Genomic DNA, 18906 nt, shown 5'->3' on the forward strand with positions numbered 1-18906 from the left:
CTGTCTAGGTTGGTCATAACTTTCCTTCCAAGGAGTAAGCGTCTTTTAATTTCATGGCTGCAGTCACCATCTGCAGTGATTTTGGAGCCCAAAAAGTTGATTTACAATGTTGTGTTAGTTTCTGAGGTACAGCAAAGTGATTCAGATAGATAGTCTTTCACATATTCTTCCCTATTATTGTTATAAGACATTGAATATGGTTCCCTGTGCTGTGCAAGGATCTTGTTGTTTATCTAGTTTGTGTATAGTAGTTTGCATCTCTTAATCCCAAACTCGTAATTTATCCCTTCTCCACCGTTCTCCTTTGGTAACGATATGTCTATGTCTGTGAGTCTGTTTCTGTTTTGTAAATAAGTTCATTTGTATCATATATTAGACTCCACATAAAAGTGATATCATACTTGTCTTTTTTGAATATGTGACTTCTAATATCAAAATAGTCAGGATATAAATATTGATGAGAAGTTTTACTTTATCTCAGAAACAGCATTATGGCTTCACAAATGGAATGTTTTACCCCAGAAGTTTAATCAGGATATGACATCTATGGAATTTAGAGTAACAGTGCTGTTATCTGCGAAGTCCATTATTTGACTGGGTCTTATTGCTTCATTTTTAATATTAACATTAAGTTAAATATTGTTTTTGTTACTTGAGATTTCCGTTTCTTTTTCCTTTTTTGAGAACAGATACAATTATGTTACTAATGAGACTTTGAGAGATTAGGGTAAAATAGACATTCTCATTGAATTATTCATGTGCCAAATTGTAGAGTTCTGTCTTTTGCATGAATTCCTAATTTCATTTTAGAGTGCAGTCTCTACAGAAATGGAGGCTTCAGAAACCTTTGCGGATTCTTTTGTCTTAATTTAAGTCAAGGTTTTCCTACTTCCCTGCCTCCCACTGAATATAAGCCCTTCCTGTACTTTTCCGGGTAACCAGTTCTGATCACAGCTGTAAAATTCATCTGACTTCTCCGTGTAGTCCTTCTTGCCTCATCTCTGTCTCAGCTCCCAACTTGAATTCTTCCCACTTCCCTCCATTCTGAGCCAGCAGTGTGCTGTTTCGTTGTGTAATTGTTTATATACTTCTGACGTGTTCTCATGCACATATTTACTCTGTCTCCTTTAGGATCAGAAGCTCCCAAAGAAATAAAGCACATCTTCTCTTTCCCTAGTAATCCTCAAAGCTCTTGAAGGCGTGCTGTGCCCACCCACAGAAGGGGATCGGTAAACATGATACAGTGGATTAGACTGGAGCCTCCTTATCCCCCTACATTTGTCTTAGGGGGTCTCCTGCAGAGCTCTGTCTAAAGTAGTTGAGGCTTGGGATTTGTGTTCTCATTATGCTAATAGTTATGACTTTTTTTATTTTTGAAAAACCAGTTGTTGGGTTCCAAGCTAAACATGCTATTCTCTACACCGGGCAATTCTTCACAAGAAGCTGCCTTCTCCATCTTCTGTTCTCCTAGGCCGTCCTACCCCCTCCTATCCCAAAAGTAGGTGAAGGATAAGACGAAGTTGCAGTGTTTACTCTGAGATTGAAAGCCTTGAGCCCTGGGGCTGCCTCTGTTTCTGTTTAGCTGCTCTCAGGTTTTGCTACGAGACCTGTTACAAACTAAGTTTGTGCCTGAAAAGCAAGTTCATCTGTAATTTGCATTTCTTTCAACACTCTACTGTGTATTTTGTTATCTGGAAACTTCTCAGCAGAGTAGCCGGCTCTTGTCAGCACTAATCCTTTTCCCCTCTCAAATGCCCTATCCTCTGTCAGGCGAGTGTATGCTGCTCAGTTCTGTCTCGTCACAACAAAGATTTGGAGCGCCGGACATTAAAGCCCTCGGCGTGTCACAGCTCTCGGGTCTCGGAGAGACCGTGTTATAGCTCTTAGACAAATCAGTGTTACAGCTCCTTGTTACAGCTCTATTTTATTTCGAAAATAGCAGGAAAATCCATCCTTGAGCCGTGAGGGCATGCCGACCCAAAGACGCAAAGAGAAGAGCGTCCCAGCGCGCGGGAGAGAGAGCCCCCTGGCCCTTTGGCTCCTCTTTTTATATGTGTTTTCCTCCCCCTGGGCCTGCCCTATGTAGATTGGGCGTGCCAGGAGTGTTTGTTCTCCCTGAGGTCCTCACTCTGGTCCTCGGACCTTCCTTTGTTCTATTTTTGCGGGCTTTTCCCTTCCTTATCTTTTAGCCACCACCATTCTGGACTCCTGTTTTCTATTCTAACTACCTAACACTTCCATGAATGTTAGTTTCTTTTTTCAGAAAATTTTATTTTCATATAACTGCCAGAAATCAATGTTAGGCTTTCAACTGTGAATTTATTTCAAAGAATTTGTTATAGTGAAAGAGGTACCATTCTTTTGAGTAGTTTAGATTTTTCTGTTTATAGAGAAGAATTCCTAGGAAATGTGTGCTTAGCTGAATGTATTAAAACACTTTTTCTTCAATGTTAATTTTTCTTCCTGTGTTTATGGAGAGAAGATTAAAGGCTAAATAAAGATCATGGTTAAAGGATCTGATCATGGTTCATTCTTTGCTTTGGTCATTTGAGGCGAGTTCCTTTACATCCATGGACTGCTGTTTTCTCTTGTATAAAATGATGACTAGTGTCAACTGAAAAAAACATGCACAACCTAAAAATTGAGAATTATGTTTTATTTGGACTTGCTGAGGACTTCAGCTGGGGAGATAACCTCTCACATAGCTCTGAGGGACTTCTCTGAAGAAGTAAGGGAGCAGCAAGGAATTATAGGAGTTTTGGCAAAAGAAAAAGAAAAAAAAAAGGTACAGTTGTCAGATCAGAACATCAAAAAATTACTGTTAACTAACCAAAAATAGCCTTCTCAAGTAATGAATTTAGCGCTTTTCTGTGTATGGGAAGCTCCCAGAGTCTGGGCTAATTGCGATCAGTCCTTTGATATGCCCCTTAACTATCTAGGGCCAGTATATCCTGTTTTCTCCTCCCTGAATCCTCTCAGGGTGCACCGTGGGGTAGCTGCATTGACTGACGGCTTGATGGCTGCAATATCGTTCGCTTCCTGATACAGCAGGCAGCATTCTTCCTCTACAGCAGAGTGACAGATGAAAACGATATTCTTAAAAGCGCCTTTCGAATCTAAAATATTATGATTCTTCCACTGAATTGCTATCTTCTCAACACCAGATAAGCCTCAGTATTAGTGTTGCTGAAAATATCTAAATATATTTGGGAATGTTCTTTATTAAAAAAAAAAAAAAAGAGGAAGAGCCATATTAAAAAAAGGATTTTGAGCCAATGTTCAAAACTTTAGTCAGGGTGACTTTCATGTCCTAATTGAAGTAAGTGGAACATTCATTAATGGGGAATTTAGGTAATCCCTCTTTTATCAAGATTAATCACTTATTTTTAAATGAATCATTGTGAATCAACATAGCCCATTTGATTCTTCCTAGTTATGAGGTTCTTTTGGTGACTGTCTTAGCCTGCATTAATTAGGAGAGAATAAAGTGCATAGGTCTCCTCTTCACAGTGAAGCCAGGTATAATATAATAACAAAAGCAAATTTTGGACTGAATTGTGATTTCTTCTATCAACTGAAAATCATGCACAATGTAAAAGCTGAGAATTATGTTTTATTTGGAGGACATACTAAGGACTTAAACCCAGGAGACAGCCTCCGAGATTGTTCCGAGTAGTCAGGATATATAAGAGTTTTGCAACAACAACAACAACAAAAAACACCCCCCCTCAAAAAAAAAAAACAAAACCAGTAGTTGGAACATCACAGGATTACTGTTAATTAAAGAAACACTAAACATCTCAAGTTAATGAATTTAGCACTTTTCTTTGTATGGGAAAATGCAAGAGTCTAGGTTCATTGAAATCATTCCTTTGACATGATTCCTTTGACTGGCTCCTTAAATACCTGGAGCCAGTTCTCTTCGGTGTCCGTCCTGAAGCCTCCGAGAGCGCACTGTTTGGGAGTGGGAGATTATGGCTGCATGGCTAATGGCTTGATGGCTGCAGTGTCCTTCGTTTACTGACTGAGCAGGTGACATTCTTCTTTCACGCTACGCAAGTTGTTGCATTCAAGGAGGTACAAACTGCCATCCAGCCTCTTCTCTTAAGCTCTGTGGACTCTCAGTAGCCTGTCCTTAAGACATTCTTATAGGTGTCTTAATAGAAGATTTATGCCAGGCTGATGTGGCAGTGTTCTTGAGGCAGGGTTATTTCCCTTTCTAGTCAGAATTAGGTGATATGTTCCACTTAAGCTCACGAGATACAAGACCCAGTTGAAGCCACAGGTAGAGGAGTCCATTTAGATTCCTATATATCCTGGGTTCTTCAGTGGTAAGGGTACAGTTTTTGAATCAATTTCTTGAGTTCTGCTCAGTTTATCTATGAGAATGAATTTCTTGGTCTGCTGTGTGAATTAACAAATCTTTTGAGTTACAGCTCAAGAGAGCAATAATTGATGCTCTTATGAGTAGTTGTGTTTGGAGTGTGGACTGTTTTAAGATTCTTTAGATGCCAAATGATGCCCCTAAGATGAAAGATAAAACTGTCTGTCTGTCAGTCTCTCTCTCCCCCACCCCACTGCACTACTTCTGCTGAAATACTTTGATACATTAGTTCAGACGGTTAAACAACATAATAAAACTTTCTAGTAGGTTGTTTCTGTCTGGGTACAAAGCTGTACCAGTTTTATGTAACTTTCTCAAAATAGCCCATGAATATATAAATATGTATGTGTAGATAAATCCCCCCTCTTTTACATAAATAAGAACATGCTATAAATACTGTATGTACCTGGGGGTTTTTGTAACATATAAATTGTCCTCAATATCTTTTCAAACCAGCATATATAACACAGGTCTCTTTTTTCAATGTTTATTGTGTGAATATGTTTGTATAATTTATAAATTAATCTATATTTATCATTTAAAAAGCAATTCATGTTGGTTCAGTCAGTTCAGTGACTCAGTCGTGTCTGACTCTTTGCGACTCCATGAACTGCAGCACACCAGGCCTCCCTGTCCATCACCAACTCCCGGCGTCCACACAAACCCATGTCCATTGTTGGTGATGCCATCCAGCCATCTCATCCTCTGTCGTCCCCTTCTCCTCCTGCCCTCAATCTTGCCCAGCATCAGGACCTTTTTAAATGAATCAGCTCTTCGCATCAGGTGGCCAAAGTATTGGAGTTTCAGCTTCAAAATCAGTCCTTTCAATGAATACCCAGGACTGATCTCCTTTAGGATGGACTGGTTGGATCTCCTTGCAGTCCAAGGGACTCTCAAGAGTCTCCTCCAACAACACAATTCAAAAGCATCAATTCTTCAGTGCTCAGCTTTCTTTATAGTCCAACTCTCACATCCATACATGACCACTGGAAAAACCATAGCCTTGACTAGACAGACCTTTGTTGACAAAGTAATGTCTCTGCTTTTTAACGTGCTATCTAGATTGCTCATAACTTTCCTTCTAAGGAGTAAGTGTCTTTTAATTTCAATGGCTGCAATCACCATCTGCAGTGATTTTGGAGCCCAGAAAAATAAAGTCAGCCACTGTTTCTACTGTTTCCCCATCTATTTGCCATGAAGTGATGGGACCGGATGTTGGTTACATGTCCAGTATTTTATATTTTTCACTAGTCTCTGGGTGATTGTAATCATCTGAGTACTCCCAGTTTGAAAATATTAGGTCTAATTGAAACTGACAATTCAGCTTTTTGTGAGACCATAGATTGGCAAACTTTTTTAAAATAAAGAGCCACATTAATAAATACTTTAGGTTTCGGGGGGCCAGAAAGTTTGTCACAACCACTCAAATCTGTTCTCATAGTCCAAAACAGCCCATGGCGATGTATAAACTAATGAGCATGGCTGTACAATAAAATCTTATTTCAGAACCAGACCATGGGCTTGGTTTGGCCTGAGGGCCAGAGCTACTGGGCCTGTAGCTAGACCAACATCTGGAAGTGACTAACTTGTGAATGAGTTTCCATAAAACCTCGAGTTCCTTAAAGGCAAGTACTGTATCTTTCCATCTCCAGTTCTCCCTAGTGCCTAGATGAATAGTGAACAAATGTTTTTTAAGTTAATGAATTTGCAGAAGAGGCATAGAATCAACCCATTTTTTTACCATTTACTGTCTCTGAACATAAACCTGTTGTTTTTAGTTGAAGATATCACAGTCTCTGATTGCTGCTCACATGTATAGCTAAGGGGATGTATAGGTTTTAAAAATGAGCTCTTTACTAATCATAATAAAAGAATTTCATCAAGAAATAGAAAAGAATCTGACAAAGCTGAGGTGCCTGCTTCATGCTCTAAGTTCCTGCTGTCTTGACTGATATTCTGTTATAAAACTTTCCTGGATACTATGTTTGTATTGGACTTCCCAGGTGACTCAGCAGGTAAAGAGCTCACCTGCCAGTACGGGTGACATGGGTTCATTTTCTGGGTTGAGAAGCTCCCCTGGAGGAGGAAGTGGCAACCCACTCCAGTATTCTTTCTGGGAAATCCCATTGGCAAAGGAGCCTGGCAGGCTACATTCCATAGGGTCACAAAGAGTCAGACACGACTGCACCACTGAGCACAGCACAACCACCAGGCTTGTGTTACTGGTTTCATTCAAAGTTTCTCATTATGATTGACCCAATTTATTTTCTGTTGTCTATAACGAAAAACAATTGAGCATCACTGATATGCATACTCTCTTCTTTAAATTCTGAGAGAACTACTCTGTAATGTTTATTAAGAGCCAGTATTTTTTTATCAACTGTGTATACGTACATGTTTAAGGAGAGAGAGCTAGAAAAAGGACCTATATCTCACTATGATACGATTTTATACTCTTCCATTCCTACCCCTGCTCTACAGTATTGACAATATCTATATAAATGTGAATCATGTCTTATAAGCAAATATGCATTCTAGAATTCATTTCTTCCTAAACCGCGAAGCACTGTCTATAAATAAGTTGAACTCCCTGAAACGTCTGTGAACCGCATTGCTAGGAAAATGTAGGTCAGGGAGAGCTATGTTCACCTTCTGAACTAGAGAGATATTTCTAGGCCTTATAGCTTATAACTTGAGCCCAGAATGTCAGGCTTCCATTACTTTCGCCCTTTGGTCTGGTCACATTGTTTCTGATATCCTAGATTTTAATTATTTGAATTCCCAGTCTTGCTCAGGAAGGTTGGCCTGTGCCCGGTTAGTTAGCTTTAAGCTTAGGGGCTGGAAGGATTGCCATCGGCCCCTGTATCCGACCCAGTTCCCTCCTTATCTGAAACACCCAAACCAACTGGGGCAAAAATAACAACAAAATCCTCATGGCCACACCTTCTCAGGAGAAGCTTCAGGTGAAAGAACAGAAATGAACTTTTCTAAAGGGGTTAGCTTAAGTGAAGAACATTGTCCATAACCAAATAAATGGAACCTGGAGACTTAACCTGGCTAGACTTCAAGTCACTGTAGTCTTTGGGGATGTCAGCATCTGTATGTCATTTCTGCAAGTTTAAAAACATCAAATAACATTGGAAAGGTGCCAGAGGTCAGGTGCAGGTCTATAGGTGGCTCAATCAAACACATCAGGCTTAATCTACAGAATTATCCTATGAGATTGGTAGTTCTGCTTTCTTCACTTTGCCACTTATCCAGCTTCTTGCAGCTAGGATCCAGATTGTTGTCATTGTTGTTGCTTAGTTGCTGACTTACTCCTTTGCAATACAGATCATCTAACTCCAGAGCACCGACTTTTGTGCTATAATTCACTGTTTAGAACTGTGGATCCCGCCAAGGATTCCTATGCTAAACATTATCCTATCAAACTGTTGGGAAGAATAAATACCATAATGTATGTGGAGTGCTCTGTACACTTCCTGGCACAAAGTTAAGTACTGGATAAAATGTAGCTATAAATACTAGTAACTCAGATAGACTCTGGACAAATCAGCAGGAAAAGTCTTCTTAATTTTATTTAAGTGTTAAAAATCATCTAATTAGTATGATTATTAACAAAAAACAAATACATGACAAGATACATATCATAGTCTGGGAAAAACTGTCTTGGTTTCTTTTTTGAAGAATTGAATGCAGTGAGAAACAGCTTTCAATGATTAAAAAGTGAGAAGTGTAGGGAATAAGAGACTCTTTTCTGTGTTTACATTTGAGGCCTGCCTTTTTTTTTTTTTTTTTTTTGAGGCCTGCCTTCTTACTTTCAACTTGATCTTCTTAACTGCCTCGTGGCTGGGTCTGTGTCTTCTTCAGTTTAAAGAAAGTGGCAAGACAAGCCCTAGAATATTTTGTTTGTGTGTACTTGACATGACAAACGACAGTCTCTTACCTAAGAGGCCCCAGAAAAGAGTTTGGTTATTAAGGCAGGGAAGGACCAGTGGGAGCAATTGTTTCTGGTCTCTCTTATCAAGCCCAGAACAATCTTTCATTTGCTATATTCATGCCCCAAGAGCTAAGTCAATATTAAATTCCAAAAAAAAAAAAAAAAAAGGAAAGAAAAATCCCCCACAGAAACAGCTGTATTCAAAACACAGCCAGTTTACTCCAGCGAATTGCTAGAAATGGAAAAGTTTCCATTTCCTTTTGTGTTTATCCTTGATAGTTGTCTTATAAAAACTGCCTTTTGTAAATAAGGGAAGCCTGCTTTTAAACAGCTTTGACTAATATGTGTAGTTGGAGTATTAAGTTCTACAGAGCTTTAGAAAATTAAAACATCTGATAGAAAGACGTAGATCTTTCAAAGAAAATAGTTTTTGAGTATTCTGGCTCTACAGTGCAATTTTCTCCATCCTACCTGTAAATTGGATTGTGTTACTTTTATGCCTACACGGCCACTTAGTCTAAAACCTGAGAGATGTCATTTAAGCTCAGAGTTGGATCCCCCTGAAAACTTGTTTATGTACTACACTGTCTTTGTTTGTGTTCTACGCTGTCTTCTTGTAAATGTTCGTTGTTGGTGCATACTACAATGGGGAAAAATTAGTTTCTTGAACACCAGAAAATACCCACCTGTTGATCTCACTGGGTTGTGAAAAACAACCCAATGGATTGGGTTTGTTGCAAATAACCCAATGGATTGGTGAATTCTTTGAGAGGAGGAACTAACCTGTGTTCTCTCGAGATCTTATTCAGTTCCAAGAACAGTGTTTAGAATTCTTGAAGTTCTCAGTCAATACTGAAAAACTCAAAAATAATCCACAAAATTCTTATGACCGAATTAACTGGGTCTGCCCTGATACAGAATTCTGTCCATGGCAGAACTATTTGGTGATTAGGGAAACGGAGTGACTACTGCAGACAGCCAGAATCTCATTAAGCATCGCACATTAATTACAATAAATGAAAATTGGTGCTTGAAAGAATACATTTTGTGAAGTATCCATATTTAATATCAGGGAGTGGCCTAAGCCTTGGGGAGATGAGAATCCTGTGCTTTCCGATTAATAAAGCTGGGCTTTCATTTTGTTTTCTTGTTTGTATTGTAAAATAAGACTTGCTAACTTGTTGCTTACATACTATTGTGTGAGTTTAACTGAATGAAGTTAAAATCCCAGATATATTACACAGTGTTGACAATGAATGCTCACTCTGATGGGACATTTGTCCATTGTGGGGGTTATCTCCTTCACACTCTTTGAAGTATTTTTCTTCATTCAGCTTTTCCTACCTAATGTTCAAGTGTTAAATTTCTTACTCTGTAATATAGTTTCTCTCTCTGTTTCTGTCTCTCTTTCCTTCCCCAGCTTGGCCTCAGGGACTGAAGTTTTCTTAGCTCCCTCGGGCCCTTTTGCAGTAGCAGGCAAACACTAGATGCTGAATCAATGTTTAATGAATTTCTCTTGAATGAATGTATCTTGCTTCAGGCCATTCATGCAAACATTGAAGAGGACAGACAGACCTCTGCTGACCTCCTCTAGCAAACCTCTGTCTAGTAGACCTCAACATTACAATCTGTACTCTTTGGTTACAGTTGTTCAACCAGTTACTAATCTAACTAATTGTAACGAGTTGAACAACTGAACCCAAAGGGTGCAAAGTGGAAACATTTCATTGAGAAGTCGACTCTGGACAAAGGAAGCACCGCCAGACCCCCCATTCACTATGGGAAGGGAAAATTCCTTCTCAAGTAGAAGCTCCAAGGTGCCTCTTTGAATTCTCATTAGTGGTAATGCTGTGTGAGTGTACATGTACCATCTCTTCTTTGGAAGAGGCTTATTTGAAGTGTAAGGTGCTACCTCCATAGAGGGTGATACTAACCATGTGTTAAATAACTGTTGTCTGAAGATAACTGAGGATATGAACAATAAAAAGTTTTTAAAAATGAGACATGTTTCTTTTATTGCTAGTCATCCGTCAAGGTTGAAGTGAGATATACAACATGAGATGTAATATCTGGTGTGAAATAAACAATCAGTTGTAGTTGATATAGGGAGTGTATCAATGTGCTCAAGAGCAAGAGACTTTTAAATCATTATTCTAACATTTGTTTAGAGAATAAATTTATTCTTTATTTTTTTAAATACATTTATTTCTCTTGATATTGTACCATATTCCGAAAACATTATGGTAAAGCTGTTGCTCATTGTTTCAGAATGTTTTTTCTCTCAGGACCCAGGAAACATTTCTACCCAATGCTTCAGTATCAAGAATAGCCTCATGTTGTCTGAGTAGCTTCAAACTGTAAAAGATGATGTTCTTTTTTCATACTGGCTGCTAAGAAGCTCACTTTTCACCTGTGATACCTATGGAATGCATTTTGAACAATAACTATGTTTTCTTATTTTTCCTTGGCACCATCAAATCTTTTTTTATTTTTAAGGCAGACTATAATTAATAAATGCATAGCAAACCAAAACCTGTTTCTATATAAGATTACTGTTGACATATGAATTCATCTAGCTTCCAACCTTATTCTCTTCCTGTCATATTTCTGTTGACTAGTGCTCTCTTGCTCTGTGGAGAATTGATTAACTTTTGCCATGACCCCCATGCCAAGACCACTCCTAACCTATCTTTACGCTCCTCTCTGTCTTCAGACCTCTATATCCACCTGTCAGTGCTCTTTTTCCCATGGGGCCTCAAACCTGAATGCAAAGCTGTCCAGTAGTTGAGCAGTTTTTCATGAAAAATCCAAGAACCGCTAGCATGGGTGAATCTGACAATTTTGCTAAAACCTTGAAGTGTTGTGAGGAAGATCCGCATTGACTGTGCTCCATGCAGCCTTCTGTTGTCTTGCTGATCTCATCTCCTCACCTAGGCATTCCTCTTGGCCTCTTAACTTTCCAAATCAGCACTTCTGCTCTGACTGTGAGACCTGCCCTAATTGTGAAACTCCCTGGGACTGTGTTAGAGGGCTCCATCCCCTACCGCATCTCTGAGTTCTGAGGGATGACATTTTCTCTGCCTTACATTTGCTTTTCAGTAATGATTGTTCTTGATAAAGATATTCACTCAATCACTCAGTCATTCACTTAACAGACCTCTTAAGTGTATCTATTATGTTCAAGATACGGGAGATAGTAGTATAAATAAATAACATGAATGAAACTCATCCTCCTAAAAGTTCAAATTGAAGAAGCTCGAATCAGGAGGTTAGAGAGTAGAGATTTAAATAGATTAGAGGAAAAATTTGTGGTGATTTCCATCATTAGCATATATATGGGAGTGAGCCTCACCTGGAATGGAAAGGTGTGATCTCAGGTGAGTTTTATGGAATGAGTGTGGAGTTGGGGGAAGAGAAGGTGGAGCTTCTAGAAGGAGGGAACTAGCAGAAGCAGAGATATTGAGGCAAGGAATCACATGATATGTGTGACAAAGGATCATTGACAAGATCTGAAGCTGGAAATAAACAAGGAGTGATTTCTGGGGCCCTGTGTACCAGGTTGAGGACTTTGAGTTTGTCCTGGAACCTTGAAGTATTCCAAGTACTGGTGGGGCAAGGTCAGATCCTGGAGGGTGAATGGAGCAAAAATCAAGGACAAAACTGGAAGCCAGGAGTGTTAAAGGTGGCTGCTATGAATTGGGCAAACATCACAAGGGCATAAGCTAGGTTAGTAGTTCTAGAGATGGAGGGAAGGACATTAACTCCATGAATGTTTAGTAGATATAATTGTCATGTTGAATGAGTTTACTTGGGGGGAGGGGACTGGCTATTTAATAAGTAGTTATATCAGTGGTGGAATGGTGATTTTCTTGGTTCTTGCCCTCTTCAAGGAAAGAATTCAGTCAAGAGACATAGAGCAGTTTTAAGTAGCAAGAATTTTATTAAGACAGTTAAGAGTTTTATGAACTGTCTGGAAATCGGAAGCAGCCCACAGTGGCTTGGGATAGGGTGGGATTTTTTTAGAGTGGTGGTCCCTCCCTGGGTTCTGCATCTTTTGACTGACAAGTTGATTGACAGTTCTAGTGCACAGGTGCTTACCAGCAAGCATCCAAGAAAAACCCACAATGTTGGAGGTGACAAAACCCACAATGCTAATTTATTACAAATGTGGCATAATAAACCCTGGGCTACTTTGTGTCACCTTTTAGGTTTTGGTGCACCTGTGCCAATCTGTGCTGGTGGCTTTTATCTTGCTTGGTCCTGATATGGCTAGAAACCTAGAGGTGGTCCTTGGTCACAACAGAGAGAATCTCTGGGTGGTATTCTGGTCACCAGTGTCCAGGTGGAGAGGGAAAGATGATCCCATCCTGCCTGGATGGGGTGGAGACCTGCTCATGTCTGACTACCTAACTACAAGTTATTGGTCATTGATAAATAAGATGTAAAAGAGCATGTTTTGGGGCAGGTGGAGTGAGTTTTGGATACAGCAAAGGGATCGAAGTTCTATAGAACAGGAAGATGGAGAAATCTAGGAGGTAAATAAGTATAAATATATTATCCAAGCAATTCGTGTGTCCATTTATATTAAAACATGAATAAATTTATTTTCCTTCTTTGTGCATTTATAGGGTATTTTATGTAAATATAGCTGTGATATCCTTTTTTTTTTTCTCCTGTATAATTTTTGGAATGCAGTGATATGAGTCATGAAGAGATGACCATTTCTGTTTAATCTCTGCAAAGTTACATTCTTATTCTGATTCATAATAAGATGCCTAAGTTGGCTTTACTCTAACCCGAGAGGTATGATTTATAGAAGGAGAATAAAAATGTCAAAGATATAATTGCCCAAACTTGGGATGTTGATAAAATGATACAGTATAACAGTGATTTTCTGGTTAGCTGACTACTGAGAAGTTACGGTAGTTGTGTTTACAATTAATAGATGTCTTCTCTTTAGGCCAGAACCAATAAAAATTGTAATTCTTAATTACTACAGTTTTGCATGTTTTTGTTCTCCTGTCTGGTAGTTTTCTAGATATTCTCAGTTGGCAACTGGAAACAGCTCAGTAATGGTTGTGCAGCTTCCTCATGCAGGATATTGAAATTTGTGACCAGGGATCCCTGTAGAGCTACGATTGTAACCTTAGCCCGCTATTAGATTAAATCTATCTACGTAAGCTCAAGAGGTCCAGTCTGGGACTGTCTGATCAATACTCTGTAGATTCTATGCAGAAGTAGTTAAGATTTCCTCTGAAGCTGGACTGTTGAAATTGGACCTAAGCAGTAGGCAGTGATTTAAATAAGGGTTATACTGACACTTACTTGACATCAATCTAGTCTTGGGAAGAGTTTGAAAAAATACATTGCCCTTTGCCTCAGATGTGAAGGGACAGAGACGATAAATATCCCTTGTTCGCTATTACCGGTTCTTAAGTGTTTATGAGGAAAGTGGTATAAGTCAGTCCATAGACAAGGCTACACTGAACTTTGATCCCCAAATCCTCCTCCCCATCTTCCTGTTTGCATTCTTCACAACCCCCATCACCACCACCATCATCATCACATTGTCATCTTCACAGATAGTTCTACTTCTTGGTTGCTTAGGTTTGCCTGTGTTTAAATCAGGCATTCTGAGTCCAAAGCTCATGTTCTTAATTTCTACTCTATACCTCTTTTCTCATAGCCCAGAGACTCTGATTGGTGTTTGGGGGCAGAGTGGGGTAAGGAATGATTCTGTGCGTTTAAAATGGGTTTGACATCTAGTAAGTCCTGTTTCTATTGGTATTCTTTTATATAATTTTAGAAGGTGATGTGAGAAGTCTTAACCTTTTGAATTAAAACAAAATTTTTTGAGATGCTTATAACCAATAGCCATTTAAGCTGTAATTTATTGTCACATTTAATCTATTAAATTGTAACAGGTATTCCTGATTTTTACTCTTCCCTTCTTCCTTAAAAGATGATCTGTTCATTCAGCATACCTCCTTCTGTCTGTTGCATGAAACTAAATTTCATACTTACCTGTGAGAGTCATACGTTTCCCTAGCTCGCAGTAGAAGTGAATGGGTTAAGAAATTCTTCTTCCAGATCTCAAATGGTAAAAAGCCATTGACATTGAAAGCTCTTGTATTCTGCTTTCTCTGATGCAGGATGTGGTAGTGGACAGGTACAAAGTGTACCACATACCCAACAAGCTAATTGCCCACTTTGAGGCCTCTCTCAGGCCCAAGTGCCAAGTGAAATTTCTGCTGTTAGGGAAATTTTGCAGCTGACACAGACATGGGGTTCATTAGACTTATCTAAATCTGTGATGAGCTGGTGATAATCTGTGCTAATGAAGGTGATTCTTTGAATCAAATGCTTGTTGATGTGGGTCTTGTGAAGCAGAATATTGATTAGATGCAGCACCCCTGTCACAGGAGCTGCATATGTGATTATGCGTGTGCACGCTCAGTCATGTCTGACTCTTTTATGACCCCTTGAACTGCAGCCTACCAGGCTCCTCTGTCCATGGGATTTTCCAGGTGGGAATACTAGAGTGACTTGCCATTTCTTCCTCCAGGAAATCTTCCTGATCCAGGGATTGAACCTGAGTTTCCTATGTCTCCTGCATTTCAGGCAGATTCTTTCATGCTGAGCCATCAGGGAAGCTGTCATATGTATAATTTTGGTTTTACTGTAAATAGATTTGGTTTTGGATTCTAAAGCACAGCCTGTTATTTCAGGTTCTTGCTATCTCCCATCCTCAAAAAAGAAAAAAATGACCAATAAATTCAAAATATCTTTAGCCCACCATATGTGGGCTAGCATTCTTCTTATGATTAGTGTCAGCACATTTTCAAACAGCAAATCAGTTTGTAGGTAAGGTTCCTTGAGATAGTATTTGAGTATACATTTGAATGTGTGCTTAGTCACTCAGTTGTGTCTGACTCTATGCGACCACATGGACTGCAGCCCGCCAGGCTCCTCTATCCATGGGGTTTTCCAGGCAAGAATACTCAAGTGAGTGGCCATGCCCTTCTCCAAGGCATCTTTCCAACCCCGGGATCAACCCAGGTCTCCCGCATGGCAGGCAGATTCTTTACCCTCTGAGCCACCAGGGAAACCCACGTTTGAATGTACCCACAGTACATTCGGAGTTTAATTCTTCCTATCTCTCTCCTACTTGACCCTTCTTGTTGGTAAAGGTTTTAAATGGCCCAGTGGGAGGTCAAACCACAAGTTAACATTTCATATATCCATCACTTCAGTTCAGTTCAGTCACTCAGTCGTGTCCGACTCTTTGCGACCCCATGAATCGCAGCACGCCAGGCCTCCCTGTCCATCACCATCTCCCGGAGTTCACTCAGAGTCGCATCCATTGAGTCAGTGATGCCATACAGCCATCTCATCCTCTGTCGTCCCCTTCTCCTCCTGCCCCCAATCCCTCCCAGCATCAGAGTCTTCTCCAATGAGTCAACTCTTCACATGAGGTGGCCAAAGTACTGGAGTTTCAGCTTTAGCATCATTCCTTCCAAAGAAATCCCAGGGCTGATCTCCTTCAGAATGGACTGGTTGGATCTCCTTGCAGTCCAAGGGACTCTCAAGAGTCCTCTCCAATCCCACAGGTCAAAAGCATCAATTCTTCGGTGCTCAGCTGTCTTCACAGTCCAACTCTCACATCCATACATGACCACAGGAAAAACCATAGCCTTGACTAGACGGACCTTAGTCAGCAAAGTAATGTCTCTGCTTTTGAATATGCTATCTAGGTTGCTCATAACTTTTCTTCCAAGGAGTAAGTGTCTTTTAATTTCATGGCTGCAGTCACCATCTGCAGTGATTTTGGAGCCCCCAAAAATAAAGTCTGACACTGTTTCCACTGTTTCCCCATCTATTTCCCATGAAGTGATAGGACCAATGCCATGATCTTCGTTTTCTGAATGTTGAGCCTTAAGCCAACTTTTACTTTCATCAAGAGACTTTTTAGTTCCCTTTCACTTTCTGCCATAAGGGTGGTGTCATCTGCATATCTGAGGTTATTGATATTTCTCCCAGCAATCTTGATTCCAGCTTGTGTTTCTTCCAGTCCAGTGTTTCTCATGATGTACTCTGCATATCAGTTAAATAAGCAGGGTGACAATATACAGCCTTGACGTACTCCTTTTCCTATTTGGAACCAGTCTGTTGTTCCATGTCCAGTTCTAACTGTTGCTTCCTGGCCTGCATACAGATTTCTCAAGAGGCAGGTTAGGTGGTCTGGTATACCCATCTCTTTCAGAATTTTCCACAGTTCATTGTGATCCACACAGTCAAAGGCTTTGGCCTAGTCAATAAAGCAGAAATAGATCTGGAACTCTCTTGCTTTTTCCATGATCCAGCGGATGTTGGCAATTTGATCTCTGGTTCCTCTGCCTTTTCTGAAACCAGCTTGAACATCAGGGAGTTCACGGTTCACGTATTGCCGAAGCCTGGCTTGGAGAATTTTGAGCATTACTTTACTAGCGTGTGAGATAAGTGCAATTGTGTGGTAGTTTGAGCATTCTTTGGCATTGCCTTTCTTTGGAATTGGAATGAAAACACCTTTTCCAGTCCTGTGGCCACTGCTGAGTTTTCCAAATTTGCTGGCATATTGAGTGCAGCACTTTCACAGCATCATCTTTCAGGATTTGAAATAGCTCAACTGGAATTTCATCACCTCCTCTAGCTTTGTTCGTAGTGCTGCTTTCTAAGGCCCACTTGACTTCACATTTCAGGATGTCTGGCTCTAGATGAGTGATCACACCATCGTGATCATCCAGGTCATGAAGATCCTTTTTGTACAGTTCTTCTGTGTATTCTTGCCATCTCTTCTTAATATTTTCTGATTCTGTTAGGTCCATACCATTTCTGTCCTTTATCAAGCCCATGTTTGCATGAAATGTTCCCTTGGAATCTCTAATTTTCTTGAAGAGATCTCTAGTCTTTCCCATTCTGTTGTTTTCCTCTATTTCTTTGCATTGATTGCTGAAGAAGGCTTTCTTATCTCTTCTTGCTATTCTTTGGAACTCTGCATTCAGATGCTTATATCTTTCCTTTTCTCCTTTGCTTTTTGCCTCTCTTCTTTTCACAGCTGTTTGTAAGGCCTCCCCAGACAGCCATTGTGCTTTTTTGCATTTCTTTTCCATGGGGATGGTCTTGATCCCTATCTCCTGTACAATGTCATGAACCTCATTCCATAGTTCATCAGGCACTCTTATCTATCAGATCTAGGCCCTTAAATCTATTTCTCACTTCCACTGTATAATCATAAGGGATTTGATTGAGGTCATACCTGAATGGTCTAGCAGTTTTCCCTGCTTTCTTCAATTTCAATCTTAATTTGGTAATAAGGAATTTATGATCTGAGCCACAGTCAGCTCCTGGTCTTGTTTTTGCTGACTTTATAGAGCTTCTCCATCTTTTGCTGCAGAGAATATAATCAATCTGATTTCAGTGTTGACCATCTGGTGATGTCCATGTGTAGAGTCTTCTCTTGTGTTGTTGAAAGAGGGTGCATATATCCATACAATGTAGAAAGTCAGCACCAAGGCCATGTGATCTGCTCAGAGCTGATAGGGCTATTCCTCTCACCCCTACCCCCCCAGCAGTACATACCCTGATACACCTTAGCTGGACACTCAGTTTCAAAATCATGGTAGGCTTCCTCAGGTCCCGTAGAGGATGCTGTTCTTTCTCTTTCCCTTCCCTAGCATCCTGCTGCTCCTCTCCCGTCTCTTGGCCAAAGGCTAGCTCCTCTCAAAAGCCTTCAGGAAAAATAGGGAACTTCTTCCACTGGGCTCCAGTTCTTTCTGTAACAGTTTTGTAACATTAGCATAATACTTGACATTTAGATTTGATTTATCCTGGAGAAGGAAATGGCTACCCACTTCAGTAGTCTGGCCTGGAGAATTCCATGGACTGTTCAGTCTATGGGGTCACAAAGATTTGTACACAATTGAGCAACTTTCCGTTCACTATATGTTTATGGATCTGAATCCTCACCAGACTGAGCTCCACAAGAGAAGTGCTGTTTGCAGCGCTGAAACTGGTGTCTAAAGGCCTCAATTTTAAAAAAGCAAGTAAATAAGGACAGGAAAATTTGTTGTGGTAAGCGGGACCAAAGGTTAGATCCCACGGGGACAATTCAGCTGGGTTAGTCATTGGGCATTTTGGCCCAGATCAACCTGCTCTGCCTCAAACAGTAGTCAAATCTGAGCACCTACCTAGGCTGTGGATTTTCAGTAAATATATAATCCCAACTCATCATAATAGCAGAGATCTCGGTAACAGGTTGCTGACACATGACATGGGAAAATCTTGGACAGATTGAATTCGAATCCTGTCTTGCAACCTGTGTGACCTTGAGTAATATTTTACCTCCCTGAGCTTTATTTTTTTCATGTGTTAAATGAGGATAATGGAATCTTACAGGTTGTTGTGAATTTTAAAGGAGATGGTATGTTCTGTGTGCACATGGTGCAGGAATATAATAATACTTGATGAACATTCATTGAATGAATAAACATTACCTGGAATATAGAGAGTCCCTACTTTTCCACCTCCACCCCACATATTTGCC

The 18906-nt window shown here is 40.0% G+C and overlaps 1 protein-coding gene across 2 annotated transcripts in view; it reads left to right on the forward strand.

Annotated features, from left to right (window-relative positions):
- The window catches only part of PDE4D (phosphodiesterase 4D), a 972033-nt gene that overhangs the window by 239175 nt on the left and 713952 nt on the right, over nucleotides 1-18906 (forward strand). The gene's annotated exons all lie outside the window — the stretch shown is intronic.

Source organism: Capricornis sumatraensis, chromosome 18 (assembly GCF_032405125.1).
Source record: "Capricornis sumatraensis isolate serow.1 chromosome 18, serow.2, whole genome shotgun sequence".
NCBI classification, from domain to species: Eukaryota; Metazoa; Chordata; class Mammalia; order Artiodactyla; family Bovidae; genus Capricornis; species Capricornis sumatraensis.